This window comes from Falco peregrinus, chromosome 1 (assembly GCF_023634155.1).
Source record: "Falco peregrinus isolate bFalPer1 chromosome 1, bFalPer1.pri, whole genome shotgun sequence".
NCBI lineage: Eukaryota > Metazoa > Chordata > Aves > Falconiformes > Falconidae > Falco > Falco peregrinus.
The window spans coordinates 66,504,099-66,519,329 of NC_073721.1; positions in this window are offsets into that span (position 1 = coordinate 66,504,099).

The window sequence follows — 15,231 nt, forward strand, 5'->3', positions numbered from 1 at the left end:
CGGAAACTTTAAGGCGAAGAAGAAAAGTTACAGAAGAAGAAAAAAGAAAAAAAAAAAAAAAAAGAAGAAGAAGAAAAAAAAAAGAGCACATCTGGGAAAAATGAGCTTCAAAATAGCCTGAAAAACCCCCGAAAAACACCTTCGGGCAGTTGAAAAACAGCAAGATGGGTTTTCTCCGAGACAAACAGCAGAGATGGAAAGGAAGAAAAGCCCCAGCTCTGGCTGTGAAACCTGGACCCTCAAAGGAGGGCAGTGCGGAGGAGGTGCTGCCGGGAGCCCCAGAAATTCCAGGGGCACCACGCGCCGTGCCAGCCCTGTGCAGGCAGGAGGTCGGTCCAGCTCTGAGCAACCTCTGTCACCCCAGCCCAGCCAGGGAAATTCCCAGGCAGCCACCCACCTCCCCACAAGCCATCCACCACCCCCAACCCCCCCGCCGCCCCCACCACCACTGACGCGGGTCCCAGGGAGGGGACGGGTACCTTCCGCAGGTGCCACGTAAACGCTGTTTGTACAGACGGCTCATGTGTGTGGTGAAGCACCAGTCCCACCTAAAAAGAAAGGCTCGGGAATGTAGAATGTTTGGACTGGTTTGGTAGGACTGGTGTTTTCCAAAATCTCTTTAGCACTTTAAATATTCATTAGTACCTGGCTGGTAAGGGGAAGATCAGCTCTGGCACACAAATTAAAGTGCTGTAAATGTAACGGTCGATGGACCCAGAAGCTAAACCTGAGACCTAATTCTCACACCGCGCCATGATGTTGACCTTGGCTACAGCCCAGGGGGTGCGACTGTTGTGCAGGGGTCCTGACTCCCTGCCTGCTCCCCTCCAGCCCGCTCTCACTGCAGCTGGCAGAAGATGTGAGACAGGACTACGGTGAGACAGGAGCATTATGGCACATTGGAGGTCATTTCCTTGCTCTTCTCTCTCTGCCAGCACCCAACGTGACCGTGGCCCATGCAGACAGCAGCAAAGAGAGGGTGCTTTGCACCCCCTTGTTTCTCCCCTGGTCTGTACTGTGTGGACTGCTTCCATCCTTAGCACGAGCCTCAAGTAGACTGAAGATGTGCAAGCAGCCCTGGGACAGCAGTGCTTCAGGAGTGCCCTCAGGTACCCCATCCTAGTGGCTCTGGAGGTGTCAGTGCAGGAGCAGGGAGTGCCAAAGAAAGAGCCATTTGCTTTCTGACCTGCTCGTGTCGCCAGAGCCAGTGGGAAAAACCAGGGCCACGTGCCCAACAGGCTCTCCATCCATGCAGAATCACACATCTTCAGAGCAGCTAAGTTCTGTCATGTGCCCTGAGGAGCAGATACAGAAACAGGCATGAACCCATCCACAGTAACCCACTCCTGTGGAAAGCAGCAATTCCCAGTTCCCACTTACCGGTTCTTGTTGCATATCAGTATTTTGGTTGAGTTTCTCCTGCCTCAAGCAGGAGCAGCGAGCAAGTCTTAGGAGCAGGGCATCAGCAAGGGCACTCGAGATGCAGTTGTCATTAGGGCAAAAGTATTGGCAGCTTTGGGTTTGCCGCCTTCTTGCAGCACAGAAGGCACACACGCAGAGAAGCACATGCTTGGCGCACGGTGCAGACTTGTGTGGGCATTGCTGGCATTTCTTCCCAGCCCTGCCACTCGTAGAGCCAACACAGGGGCAAATGTGGCCAAAAGCAAGAACCACATGGGGCTGGCTGTGGGCTGGGCAGCTCCGGGAAGTCACCTAGCCTAGCTCCAGTTGCAAAACTGCTCTTTTTTGCCCCATTTCCCTCTTTAGAAACATGCTGTGATGCTGGTGCACTACCCTTGGCCTTATTATCTGAACATTTCACAGCCTTGAGAGAATGTTTCCTCCTGGTGTGCTGTAGGGAAACGCTAGGATCCTCCACACTTTCTAACATGGCTGCAAGTGTTTGCTTGCTCAGCATGAGGCACCCTGAGGGACCCCATGTCTCCTGGCAGCGCAGCCCCCCTGCAGCAGGCAGGGCTTCTCCACCGCAGCCAGCTCTGGGGAGGGAGCAGCCAAAGGCACTGGGGCCACAGGGGCTCATAGGGCATCGACTTCAGGCCCCCCAAGGCACCGGTGCTGGTGGCACAAGCATTGAAGCATCCCTTTGCTCGCTGCATCACTACGCTTCCTCTGAACTCTGCCACCCTGCGCGCCGCTTCCTTTCCGGGAAGCATGCCGCTGGATTCCTGCTCTCCCAAGAAAACCCACCACCACCTGGGCCCCCTGCTGTGCAGGCTGCTGTTGCTCAGGGCAGGACGGAGGGAAGCCCTTCCCCAGGGAAAAATATCCTTGTTCCATTATTGGGCAAACAGGCTGCATTCCCTCCTTCTGCACCCAAGCAGCTGAAGGCAGGCGGTCGGGAAGGCGGCGGGTGCATGGGCAGGCGGCCATGCAGGGAAGCTGGGTGTCCTGGCAGGAGCTGGACGGTCAGTGCGAAACTGCCCAGAACCTGGCTATGGCAAAGGCTATTCTTTGATCCACAGAAAGAAAGTTTTGAGCTGTACCCCAGTTTGCCCAGAGCTGGGCTTTTATTAACAGCTGGTTGAGAAATCTCAGGAGAGCATGATGTTGGGAGAGGGTTTGGACACTTGGTCTTGCTGAGCAGGAGTAAGAGAGCGTCCTTCTTCCCTCCTTGACCAAACACACTCCTCGCCCTCAAGCTGGCTATGATGCTAATGAATTCCAGTCACTTATAAGCAATGAATAAGCATGCTGTAAATGAGACAGTATCTCCTGGTGGGAAGGAGGACAGAGCCTTCACCTCACTGCCCTGGGCTGGGCAGGACCCACGTTGCCTCCTCACAGGCAGCGCCCTGTGCCATTCCTCCAAACAGAGCTACGACCCCGCAACCCAGAGCAGCAGAGACCACCGGTGTGGCTCCACCAGCATCGGCTCACAGCTCTCGGGGTGCTGCCCTGGGTGCCTGCTGCAGGCACAACATGGGGAGCTGATATCCTGCTGTCCCTCCCCAGGCTCTCCCTTTCCCCCGCTGTCAGGGGGAGCTTCAGGAGGCAGCCTCCTGGTCTCTGTGCTTGACTTAGGTGACTGAATTTACACCATGAATAAGGTCCCCTGATTTTGTCTCTGGGATCGTTTAGGTTTCTTGATCTTAATCGCAGTCACTGCGAAATCGCCGTCAGTGGCACTGGCTGAGCTCACGAGTGTTAGGCTACCACCATACCAGCAGCTTGATGGAGCCGGGATATTTCCAGAGGTTTTTAGGGGAAGGATGGGGCCATCCAATTCTGCATTTATCCCTTCTAAATAACAGCAGGCACTGCTGAAGGGAGTCCTGTTCTCTCTGGGACAGGGTGGCTGCAGGGACTCTAGAGGCTGGGCTTAGCATGATCTCGACTGCTGGAGAAATGGTTTGAAAGCAGCAAGACACAGTTCAGCAAGAACAAATGCAAATGTAAAGCAAGGTGTAGGTAGAAGAACTGGGGAATCACTGACTGGGCAGCAGAATGGCAGGGAAAAATCCGGGGGTTGCAGAGCATCATAGACTGAAGCTTCAGCAGCAGTGCAGAGGTGTCGCAAAGGGGCCGGGTACTGGCCTGGGGTGCTGGGGGCCAGGCAGAGGAGAGGGCAGCCCTGTGCTGCCTCTGCAGGGCCAGGACCCCCCCCACAGTCCCAGGTCCAGAAGTGGAAAAGTCCAGAAGAAACCAGTACAAAGGAGAAGTACACAGAAACCTTGCTCTAAGAGAAAGGAGTGAAGAAGTTGGGTCTGTTTAGCCGAGAAAAGAGGAGTCTTGGGGGCGGAAGAAGGAGCAGTCTTTGATATGTTGTAATGGAAAGGGTGGTCAGCTGTTTTCGGTGGAAAGGTTCAGGTCTGAGGTTTGAAGCAAGATGAGGTTAGAGGGACTTTGGGATGGGCAGTTCAGGAAAGTTATTCAAGCCCCTTCATATGAAGTGGCTGGGAACAAACCTCTGTCAGAAAGGGTCCAGGTTGAATCCTGCCTCTGCAGGATGGATTAGAGTTATGTTCCCAAGGTTTAAAGAAGGAAAAATAAAATAAAATAAAATAAAATAAAATAAAATAAAATAAAATAAAGCTAGTAAGATCGGCTCCTCAGAGCCCAGAGAGCACATGGGGCATTTCTCAGCCTTAACTGCAGCCAGTCCCTTTGCCTCCAAAGCCCAGAAATATCCCTTCATCTCAGCAGAGGTGGTTGCTGGTTTCCTTGTAAACCCGCTGCTCCAGCCCTCTCACCTGCTGCAGGCTTATGGCAGCAACGCTCAAAACTGTGTCTCACCCCATCCATCTCAGCCGTCTTGTTTGCATGACCATTCAGTGCATAGTGCTATTTAAAAATCCAACCTAGAGCAGCTACCTACCACCTTCAGCCTCCTGTAAACCACTGAGGCTGTTTCTGCTTCACATGCAGCATTTTATGCAAATCATTTCTTACAATATTTGGACAATTGCAACAATTTGTTTACCATTCCCCCCATGAGTTTGAAGACTTTTGTGTGGCATTCGGTGCTGGCAGGCGGTGTTAAGTGAATGGTGGTGTTGATCAAAGTCCTTGCTCTCTACCAGACAAGCTTCTGCCACGTCCCACTCTCACACGTGTTGGTCCCATCTGCGATGCAGGCAGCTTCCCCAGCTGGCAGGATGGCTTGTCTCCATCACCAGGGCTATGCCATCTTGGCCGAGCTGAGCGAGTGTGAGAGCGAGGTTGGGGCAGGAGAGCTCAAGTATAGTCCCACCAAATTCGTCCCACCTAGCAGAGAGCAAACGCCCATCACACAAACGCTTTCAGTCCTTACTGGGGGCAGCCAGCCAACGTACAGGAAACGGGCCCTTTACACCCCAACCATCTGATAAATGACGAGGACTGCAAGTCAAGCACGCAGAAGTGTGGAAATCCCAGAATTAGCTCCCCTAAGCAGGCTGCATTTACACCCTCATGCCATATAACATGCTGTGCTGCGTAACTGCGTGATCCACAAAGGTTCCTTCCCTAGGATGGCTGCGTTACCTTCATTGCTGTCCTGCGGTCAGAGCCTGCTCAGACATTCTGCTGCTCCATTTCTCCACTGACTCGTTCCACTGCTCCTCACTTCAGCACTGAGTGCTTCAGGGATATTAATTAAGCTGTTTCCTCAGCCACCTTTTCAGGTGCGGGGGTGGAGTTACCCCTATTTAACAGTTGCAAAACAAGAGACAAAGAGAGATTTAGGTCATAAGTACTCATTCATTTTGGGGACACAGGCTGAACCAACTAGGATCTATTTTTTCAGTGTTTCTGGCTCTACATAGCGCTTTATTTAACCAAACCCCAGCTCCTGATACCTTGCAGCTGCAACCTTTTATCACTTTTGTAAATCAGCTCTGGCAAATGAGGAAGATGTGGCTGCTCCTGTGAAAGCTCTCGCTGGTGCGGCTCACCGACTTGGAGAGTAACTTCGAGGCAGGGGCAGGCACAGATCCAGCTTCCAGGAAGGTACCCAGCGCCTAGCCAGGATACCTTCCTTTCTTTCTGCACTCCCTTGCTTCTCCGACTGGGCAGGAGCTTCCCAGCCCTGCCAAGACAGGAGGCAGCCTAGCTGACCAGCTCACCGTTCCCTCTGGCTGAGGGAGCCTCTTGGGAAGAGGTGGCAATCCAGGGCAAAATGTTAAGAGGTGATGGCACGCACAAGACCGCTGAAGCTCAGCTGTGCAGGCAAACCCATTTCTGGCAATTTCCAGCTATTCAGTATTTGGCTTTGCCACTTCTATGGGTTTTTTTGAATGTCATTAGTAATGCTTTTTATGTCTAGGTTTGAAAAGAAGGAAGCTATAGAAAGGAAACCCCAGCTGTGCTAGCTTTCCAGATACGGACACAGAGCTCCAGGTAGCTGGGGGGGGTGACCCGCTGCAGGGGACAGTGAGCTTGGCCAGAGCCTCCCAGCTCAGGGGCTCTCGGGAAGGTGTCAGGGTCTGGCCTCCGAGACTTACGGGAGTTTCAAGGCACAGATAATTAGAGTTCATCCCAGGCTACTGAAGGGATGAACCACAGTCTCCACCTGTCCTGTCCTGTCTGTCTGTATCTACTGGTTGGGTAATTAGTTGAGCAACCTCTGATCTGCTCCTGGTGAGGACTTAGCAGCTGATGCGAGTACTCAAGACATGCACCTACATGGCTTTGCAGGTCAGCAGATCCCAAATCCTGGTAGAGTACATCCATTTTAAGGCCAAACTTTCACTGCTGTCTTCACAGACCCTGTCTAGTTTCTGGGATCCGACCAGAAACAGGCCAGACCACCCCACCATGCTGGGTACATGAGGCCTGGGACACCGAAAAGGCTCTGCCACCCTCCCCCCCCCCCTCCCCAGGCTTCTTTGCATCCGCTGCCTGGGCTGAGCCCCCCAGCTGAACTATCCAAGCGCATGGACGGGGCGTGCAGAGGGTGCAGATGTTGTCTGACAGTTTGACTCATCTTGGTGGCAGTCTCGTTCAGTGATGATGGGGAAGGCCCAAAGAGGAAGGGCAATGACCCGTTTAACCAAAAAGGCTGATCCACCCAGGGGTAAACTTACCGGTGCTGGTAAGGGGCCACAGCCCCAGCTTCCTTCACGCTGGCCAGCGTGCGCCTTTCCAGGCTACGCGAGGGCAGGAGAGATGCATGGCTGTCCAGCCCTGCCACCGTGGCAGCAGGACCCAAACTTGGGCCTCTGCTAGTGCTACAGCGAATCCAACCACAGCAACCAAGCAGCAAGAATTGTGCTCCAGGGGATGACCACAACCTGGCGGGGCGTTTGATGTTCACTGGGCATTGGTTGCAGCCATGGCCTGTGGCACGGGGGCAGGGGCGCTGGATGCATTACTTATCTCTTAAATTAATACATGACTCTTGAGTGTATTATGTGGCTGCTCAATGATTCCATTCAAAGGAAGGTGTTCTTCGACATCACCCATCACCATAAGACACGTTCAAGCTTCCCAAGGACTGAGTACAGCTTGCTTAGGCCTTGTTCTTGCAGCCAGACTCCAAGACACTCATCTCAGCAGGAGACACCTGTGAACGGCACTCATGCTAGTAGTACTGTACCCCCACCCTAATGGGATCTGCTTTGGCTTAGGGGGATGTATACACTGGTTCTGCCCCTCACCCCCTTTGGTGGGAACAAGTGCTTCCCGAACCCTTCGGCTCATGCAGCGTGGTTGGAGGAAGTGTTCAGCACAAGTGCTGGTGGGCGCACGTGCAGTGAGCTGGCACCCAGGGCATGCGTGGTGCTCGTACAAGCGGTGCTGAAGCACAGCGTGTTGGAGGTGCGCAGGGGGACGGCAGGCTGTGTGGAGCAGACCAGCTGTGAAGGAGAGGGCAGAGGAGCTGTGCAGAAGGTGCACCTGGCACCCACGTAAGTAGCGCCGATGGGCAGTTCCACACTGGCAGAGTTACCAAAACACACCCAAATGCAGAGAAGCCCTGTCTGCCTGGGTGCTGCTTTGGCACGTGCCGGTGCACCCGCCGGCTGGCACGCATGGCTCTCGCCTGTTGGCAGCTCACCAGGAGACAGCCCGTCCCCAAGCGGGCTGCCAGGGCAGGCAGCAGCAGAGATGAGCCCCTGCCCTATGGCTGGTCCATCCCTCGGAGCCCCAGGCCGGCTCAGAGCTCCTCAATGCCTTTTTGAGAGAAACGCAAGGAGAGAGGTTCATGCTGCACTGCCCAGACACGAGGGAGGACCTGCTCAGTGCTGGCTACTTCAGAGGGCTTGCAACCCCCCCGCCAGGTTTCCCAGGGGGCTCACAGCAGCAGATGGATGGAGGGAGAGAGGGTAGTTTCTGATGACCACTGATCCTGTGCTTTCCACCCCTGCATCCTGGTGCCCTGGCATGACAGAGGTGCTCCTTAACCAGCCTCTTGGGTCATGGATGCTTCTCCTACGGCTTTGGCAGTGGCTGCCAGTGCTCAGACACAGCTGACCTGCAGGCTCTTGGCAGTGCCTCATCCCTGACGGTGCTTTGGATGTGGGACGAGGGAGAAGTGCTGCACCCTAAGCTGTGTCAGCAGTGCTGCTGCAAGGCCCGGGCTTGAAGAGACAGTCCTCCTGCCATTACCAACAACCAGCAACACTGGCTTCAAAAAGGGGATGAAAAAAGACGTAAAGTCCTTCCCACTTTTCTTTACCTGAACCCCAAAGCAGATGTCTGAGAACCATGCCATCTTCTATGTTTTTTAAGCCAAACTTCTCGAGTTTTGGGTATCCTTGTTTTTCATATCAGTACCTGATGCCTTGTGAGCCCTCTGAAACTGCTGGCCAGCATGGCATCTTGTCCACCTGCACAAACCAGTTTGCTGGCTCTGTGAGAAGTGTGTCAATTTACCAGTTTGAAATGAGTTGTCTTTCCATTTCTTTGAACATCTTGTGAGGGGGTGAGCAGAGGAACAGACTTATCTCTATGCCAGGCATTTCTCTGCACATCTCTATCACGCGGCATTTCACCAGTTTCCGCTCTAAACTAGTGGGACTTTTATTCTCCACATAGGGAAATTTTCCTGCAGCCCTAATTTAGGTCAGCACCCATCTTTGGATGTCTCCTGTTTTCACAGCAGGGCAACCAGAAGCAAACACAGCACCCCAGGGAAGCTGCCTGACAGCCATCTATGATGGTATTACAGTTATAAAGGATGGATGTGCTCTTCTTCACCCATTCCTCAGGAAGCCTTTCTCCTTTCCCCAATGCTGCACACTGAAAGGGACCCACTGGGTAGCTCTACCCTGAATTTAAAGCACAGCCGTGAACCCATTGGAACTTTCTTCTAAACCACCTGTGTACCAGCTGGTGCTTATGCACGCTCCAGAGGGTGGCCGGGAGAAATGCTGAGGTGCTGCTACCCCAGCATATGCACCCAGCCAGCCAGCAGCCCCGGTCCTGGCCCCGGAGGGTGGTTGCTCTCAGGTGAAGAAACGTGCCCCAAAGCCCTGCCTGAACAAGGCTCCACGTTCCACACACGGTGGCCCAGCACAGTACACTGGCAGCTTGCGTTGCTCCTAAAACTTGAGCACATGGGCCAGTGACCTGCAGGTATCCTACGGGCAGCGGAGCGGGTGCCTGCAGCCCAGTTGTGTCAGCTCTGCACCTCTCCCGCCCAGTCACAGCGAACACCTCACCTCTGCACCCGGGGGGGTTGTTTGGTTCTGCCAGCCTGTTATAGCTGGCAGCGTGAGGTGCCCTTGTCCTGCCTGGTCACACAGCAGTGCCATCGTCCTGCCGGGTCACACAGCGGTGCCAGCACGCACCAGCACCTTGACTAGCTTAGCCACTCACCCATCATCTGCTGGCTGGAGCTGGCGAATGAATCAGGTCACTTTGCTCACAGGGAAGGTCTGCACAGAAGAAAAGGGATGCCTCGCTCAGCAAACATCTACGTCACGCAGCAGTGACTCTGCCCGGCACCCACGGAGTTTGCCTCTGCCACAGAAGCCGGTAGCCCACGTACTGAGAGGCACTTGCCGATACCCACACGTTAGCTCTGGCACAACATCCCCCTTGCTGCTGTGTGGTCACCGGGGGAATACACAGCCTCACCTCGCCATGAGCTGTCAGTAGCCATTCTATCCTCAACCAGAAAATACACGCTAGCTTGCCTAAAGGCTCTGCTGGATTTGGAAGCCTGGGGGCCTGCAGCAGAGCCTTGCTCCCCACTTGGTCCTGACAACCCCGTGGCATTGCAACACAAGCAGGTGCTCGGTAAATCCAACCAGCCCGGATGATGCTGTTGGAATTGGGGCCATGGCAAAGCAGAGGCAGGAACTGCAGTGTCAGGAGCCAGGACTTCCCCTGACAGTGCCACAGATGACAACTCAGCAAGTTCATTCTGCAGAAACCAGATAACATCAGCACAAGGTGGTGGTTACTGACAAACGATCCTGTTCCTGAAGCTTCATCTGAGACGTGACAGGCTGCAGTGAAACCTTGCTGTCACACAGACCCAAAGTCTGCTTTTGCCGAGACCCGTACAGGCTTCTGGAAGTAGCTTCTTCTAGGAGCTCCTGCTCACCGTGCTGGGAGCCAGGGCTGGAAAATCCCGTCAGCTTGCTAACATGGGGGATTTTTGTCCAGCAGAGTCCCACCCTCGAGCTGGACAGGGATGTGGAGCTGTCAGTCCTACTGACAGTGACCCACCTCAAGCCTCAGGTGGCAAGAGGTGTGTCCTTGTCCTCCTTGTCCCCAGGGGTTAACCTTTCCCCAACCACACAGCCCCCTGTTCGAGCTCTGTGCACAGGCAGCTGGAGACAGGGCTGGAGAGAGGAAAGGCATTTCTTCACCGATGGGGAGCTGAGAGCCTGGATGTGCAGAAACATTTGAAATGGCTAAGCTATATGAAACTTGGAAGCGACTGAAGTGCAATAAACCCCTTGGCAGATGCTCTTATTCAGAATTCAAGTGGTCTTGGTACAACTGGGCTCACTCCCTGGGCAGGCTTTGCTCACAAAGAGCTGATCACTGTGGGCAGTCATAGCCACTGCCTGCTCTGCCGCACGCACCTTCTGGACTGGAGTCCACTTGGGTCGGTCACTCCACTTAAAAAAGCCAAACCAAAGTAAACCCACTTTAACGGGGCAGCAGGGCGTCTGGTGCAGGGTTTTACACTACGGCACTAGCCCACCACTCTAATTTTTCTTATGCTCTCTGACAGACAAACCCAAAGGCTCAGTGACTTTAAGCTCTCTCACCCCACAGCCACATACTGCACCTGCAGCCAAGCTCTGACCCAAACTGTCCCAGGCGATACCTGGGCTGCAGAGCCTGGTTTTGGCCGATGAAAGCTGCTCTGTGCCTCCCTGCCAGCCCCAGCTCCTCCTCTGCCCCTAGCCATGCTGTCACGGGTGCCAGCCCTCCCCAGCAGCCCTGCCCCACCAGAGCCAGGGAGACCTCCCAGCTGTGGGAAGGGTTTTTTCCTGGGACAGAAAGCTGCCAGCAAGCTCCCTGCTGGTGGGGCTGGCTACACACTGATAGCACCCACTCTGTCTGCCCCCAAATCCCAGCTGGGAGACACCCCCGGCCACCCCAGCAGCCACACGGTGCATGGACACTCATGCCCTTAACCAGGGACAAGTGACCCACCCGGCTCTGCCCTCCAGGGACGTTTCCCAAGCCCAGAAGGAGCCTTGTGCCTCCATGGGGGCAGGGGATGCCCATGGTCACATTCCCATAGCCGGTGCCTGTCTCCCGCCGGCTCACCCCCACGCTCCAATTGCTGCCAACCAGTGATCACAAAATAAGCAAAAAATTCACAAAGGCATGGGGAGCCATGCAAAATTTCCAGGCTCAGGGAAGCAATGGTTGTTTTTTCTCATTTCTCTGCCATCATCCTGGCAGCACAGGAGTTTTCTCCAGCTCCAGTCCTGCTGCCCAGCCATAGGCCATGCTGGTGCCAGCATCGCTCTGCGCAGTCTGGCACCCATGGTAATCAAAGCAGTTTTCGTGTCTTTTGGTAAATATCAAGGCTGGGGATTTTTGGGGCTTGTTTTCCAGCAAGTTGTGTAGAAGAACCAATAAGGACAAAGATCAATGAATACCTGCTGCCCTTGGCTCAAAATGAAACAAGAGTGGCAGGTCACTGGCAAAGGTTAGTTAATACCTCTTACCACAGAGTCACGGAGTCACCCTCAGACCCTGCTCAGAAGGGCAGAGGAGGCAGTTTTTCAAACACAAAGTGAGAACGGTATTATAAAAAAACGCAAAGTAACGGCCTCCAAGCATCCCTTGCCCCTGACGGGCCAGTGGAGGCTGGATGCTCTTGGCCCCTGGCCAGCACACAGGGGCTGGTGCCTGCAGGGGGACAGGGCAGCAGGCAGGGAGAGAGTGAGAAGAGGAGGGAAAGAAGGGAGCCACAACTAACTGCTTACTCCAACCTGCAGGAGCTGAACCCTCAGCCCATCACCCTAGCACTGCCTCAGGCCTGGTGCTTTGGGGCAAAGTGGCACCTACCTTTCCCTGGGGGAGAAGAGGTGAGAGTGGCTTTGCAGAGAGAACCGAGGGTAGTATGTGAAGGACACCAGGGAGCTGGGACAAGCAGCTAAGCAATGGGAAGGTGATGGGGCTCATCTGCCTGGGCTTTGGGAAAAATGTGGTGTCCTACCCTGTGGAAAACTCCTGCCTGAATTGCTGAGTGTGGGAGGGGGCACAAGGGTTCTTACCTCGCCGTGGATCTCATGGAACAAGAGACGGCATGTGCTGGAGGGGGCTGCTGGCACCCCAGGAGCTACTGCTGGTGGCCACGGTTGTTGAACGACCTCAGGGATCTTGCAAGCAGAGGGGCCTGCAGGTGAAACGGCCGGGAAGCACCAGCGAGACCGAGCAGGCTCACATCTCTGACAAGCACATCTGCCACCATGGAACAGCACCACAAACCACAGAATCACAGAAAGCTTTGGGGTGGATGGGGCCTTCAAGGATCATCTGGTTCCACTCCCCTGGCCACGGGTAGGGCTACCTTCCATGGGCAGGGCCACCTTCCACCAGGCCAGGTTGCCCAAAGCCCCGTCCAGCCTGGCCTTGGACACTGCCAGGGCCGGGGCACCCACAGCTGCTCGAGGCAGCCCGTGCCGGTGTCTCGCCATTCTCATGAAACGTTTCTCCCTTATACCCAGCCTGAGCCCACCCTCCTTCAGTCCTTTGCCCCGTCAGTCACTCCAGGTGCTGGGAAGGGTTCCCTCCCCATCTTCCCGACAAGCTCCCTTCAAACGCTGCAAGGCTGCGGCCAGGTCTGCCCGGAGCCCCCCTTCCCAGAGCAAACAAGCCGGGGTCCCCGCTGCAGCCCCCCCCCCAGCAGCATCGTGTCCTGCGCTGGGGCTCCGGGGCTGGGGGCACGGCTCCGGGCGGGCTCTCGCAAAGCACCGGGGCATCCAACCCGCGCTCCGGGACAGGCACCGGCGCTCCCTGGCCCCGGCTGGCAGCGGCTGAGCCGGAGAAGGGCCGGGGGCAGCCTGGCTGCTGCTTGGCACCGAGGGGAGCCGCTGCTCCGTACCGGGTCGCGGCCCTGTGACGGCCCGGCCCTGCCCTGCCCTTTCCCGCTCCCGCCGGCAGGCGGCGTCCTGGTGCCCGCCCCGCCGGGCCCGCAGCCGCGCAGCGCCTCCTGCTGGCCGCCCGTGCTGCCGCCCCGTGCTGGGAGCATCGCGTCCCCCGGGGCCCCGCCGCCTCCTGCCCCCGGCAGCCCCGCTCGGCGCCCGCGGGGCCGGGGGGACAGCACCGGCCGAGGGGACGCACGCAAGCGGGAAGCGGCACGGCCGCGGTGGCCCCGAGAGGGACCAGCGGGGGGCGCGGGGCACAGCGGGAGCGGGGCCGGCCGGTGCCCGGGACGCGGCAGCAGGCGACCAGCCGCCTCCCGAAGGCCCCTGTGCAGCCGCCTCCGTGCAGGCGTGCGAGCACAAGCAACCGTCGGGCTGGAGCGGCCAGCGGAGAGCCCAGCGTGCGGGGGGGCTGCGGTGCCCCGGGCCCTGCTGCCTGCCCTGCGGCGACCCTCTGACACCAGCTACGGCGGGGACCTGCAGGTCTGGGGGTGCCCGTGCGGCCAGCAGGGCCGGGGGTTCAGCCTGGCGACTGGCCGGAGCAGGGGGCATGGGGCTTGCAGCAGCCTCATGTCCATCAGGCTGCCTCAGCGCCACCAAGCCCTGCCGGCCACGCCATCGCCTCTGCTCACCCACAGCATGCCCAGCACATGTGGGCTGCGATGGCCGGGGGGTGGTTGCCTGGCCTCTGAGAAGCAGCTCGTGTGTTTTCCAAGCAAATCCCCATTGCCAGACCTTGTGTGAAGGGGACCCAAGTAGGAGGACGTTGCCACAGGTACAGCCTCTGGGTTGGGGAGCTGGCATGCAGCGACACAGCATGTGCCCGCTGCTCCTGCCCATGCCCAGGGGCTGCCCTGTAATGCACCAGCCTGACAGGGGTCCTGCCACAGCGCCTGGCCCATGGCAGCATTTGTACCTCTGCTAAGGGGGGTGGGTGGGTGGAGGGGACACATGCTGCCAGAGTGAGGAACATCAAATAGCCCATCTCCTACAGGGACCGGGAGGGGTTTTCAGCCCAGGGCTGAGCAGACAGAGCCTTTTCCATTCAACGCTCAGGATATGGCCCAAACCCTCTGCTCTGACCTCACTGGGTCACAGCCTAACCAAGTCCCCTAGAAAGAAATGCCCTAAACTGAGTGGCAAACTCCTCGGTACTGACTGAAATGCAGCAAAAGACTGGAGGATATACAGGAGACTGGGCAAAAACCTATCTGGGCTCTGCCAGGACTCAGCTCCTGCCTGAGCCTTGGCTGGAATAGCAGATCATTAAACTGATGTAGATCCATCACTCTTCTGGTGCTGCCTTTGCTAGCTGCTGCTGGCACGCTTGGTTTCAAAGGGCACCTTCTATTCCTCTTTCAAGCCGGCTGTTTTCCTAGCAGGACATTTTACTGCAGTGTGGCCATTTGCCAGAGAAGGGCCATCACCCGCACCTGCAGCACTGCCAGTGCTGCTGGAAGGTGTGTGGCAGGTGGGTAGGAGTCCCCCCACATGGAAAGGAGTGCACAGGCTCTCCAGGTGAGCAAAAAGCATGAGATGCCTGTGGCTGGATCATCTGATGTCCCACAGGCAGCTCCTGCTGACCGCTGAAGAGGAAACTGACACTCACAGGAGCCTGGAAATTCACTACCACGTACGTTCTGCAGAGGGAAATAAAGCCTGAAGAGAGAAGCAGCCCAGCAAGTGCTCTGTGTCCTTTCAGCAAAGCTTGATAAGAAGCATCTTGTTCCTCAAAGTATGAAGACTGGCTCCTGAGAGCAGCTGAGAAATGGGTCAGGTCTGAGCCACTGCTGCAGGGTCTGGGCAGAAGGACACGCAGAGGAACAGCTGCCCAGCTTCCAGGGCTGCACGGCAGGCAGTGGCAGCCAGGCCAGACACTGCTTTGTCCACCAGCTTTGTTTCAGGTCCTGTCCTTGTACATCCCTCTAGAGCACCTCAGCCAACAACTCCTCCCCAGACAAAAACTTTACCTGTAACAGATCCACCATGCTTCACAGTAAATAAGGCACCTGACAGCATTTTGGGAGGTCCCAAAGACAGAAGCTGTGGAAAGGGAGGGGAAATCCAGGAAGAACATACGAAATGGGAAAAGGACTAATGTCAGATATCCCTGGAGGTTAAGGGTTGGAAAAGGAGGCTACAGAAAAACATGCACTAGAGAAGCAGTCGTGCTCAGGAAAGACCTCCTCCTGCGCTGCTGTCACATTTAGGTCAAGCTCATCTTCTC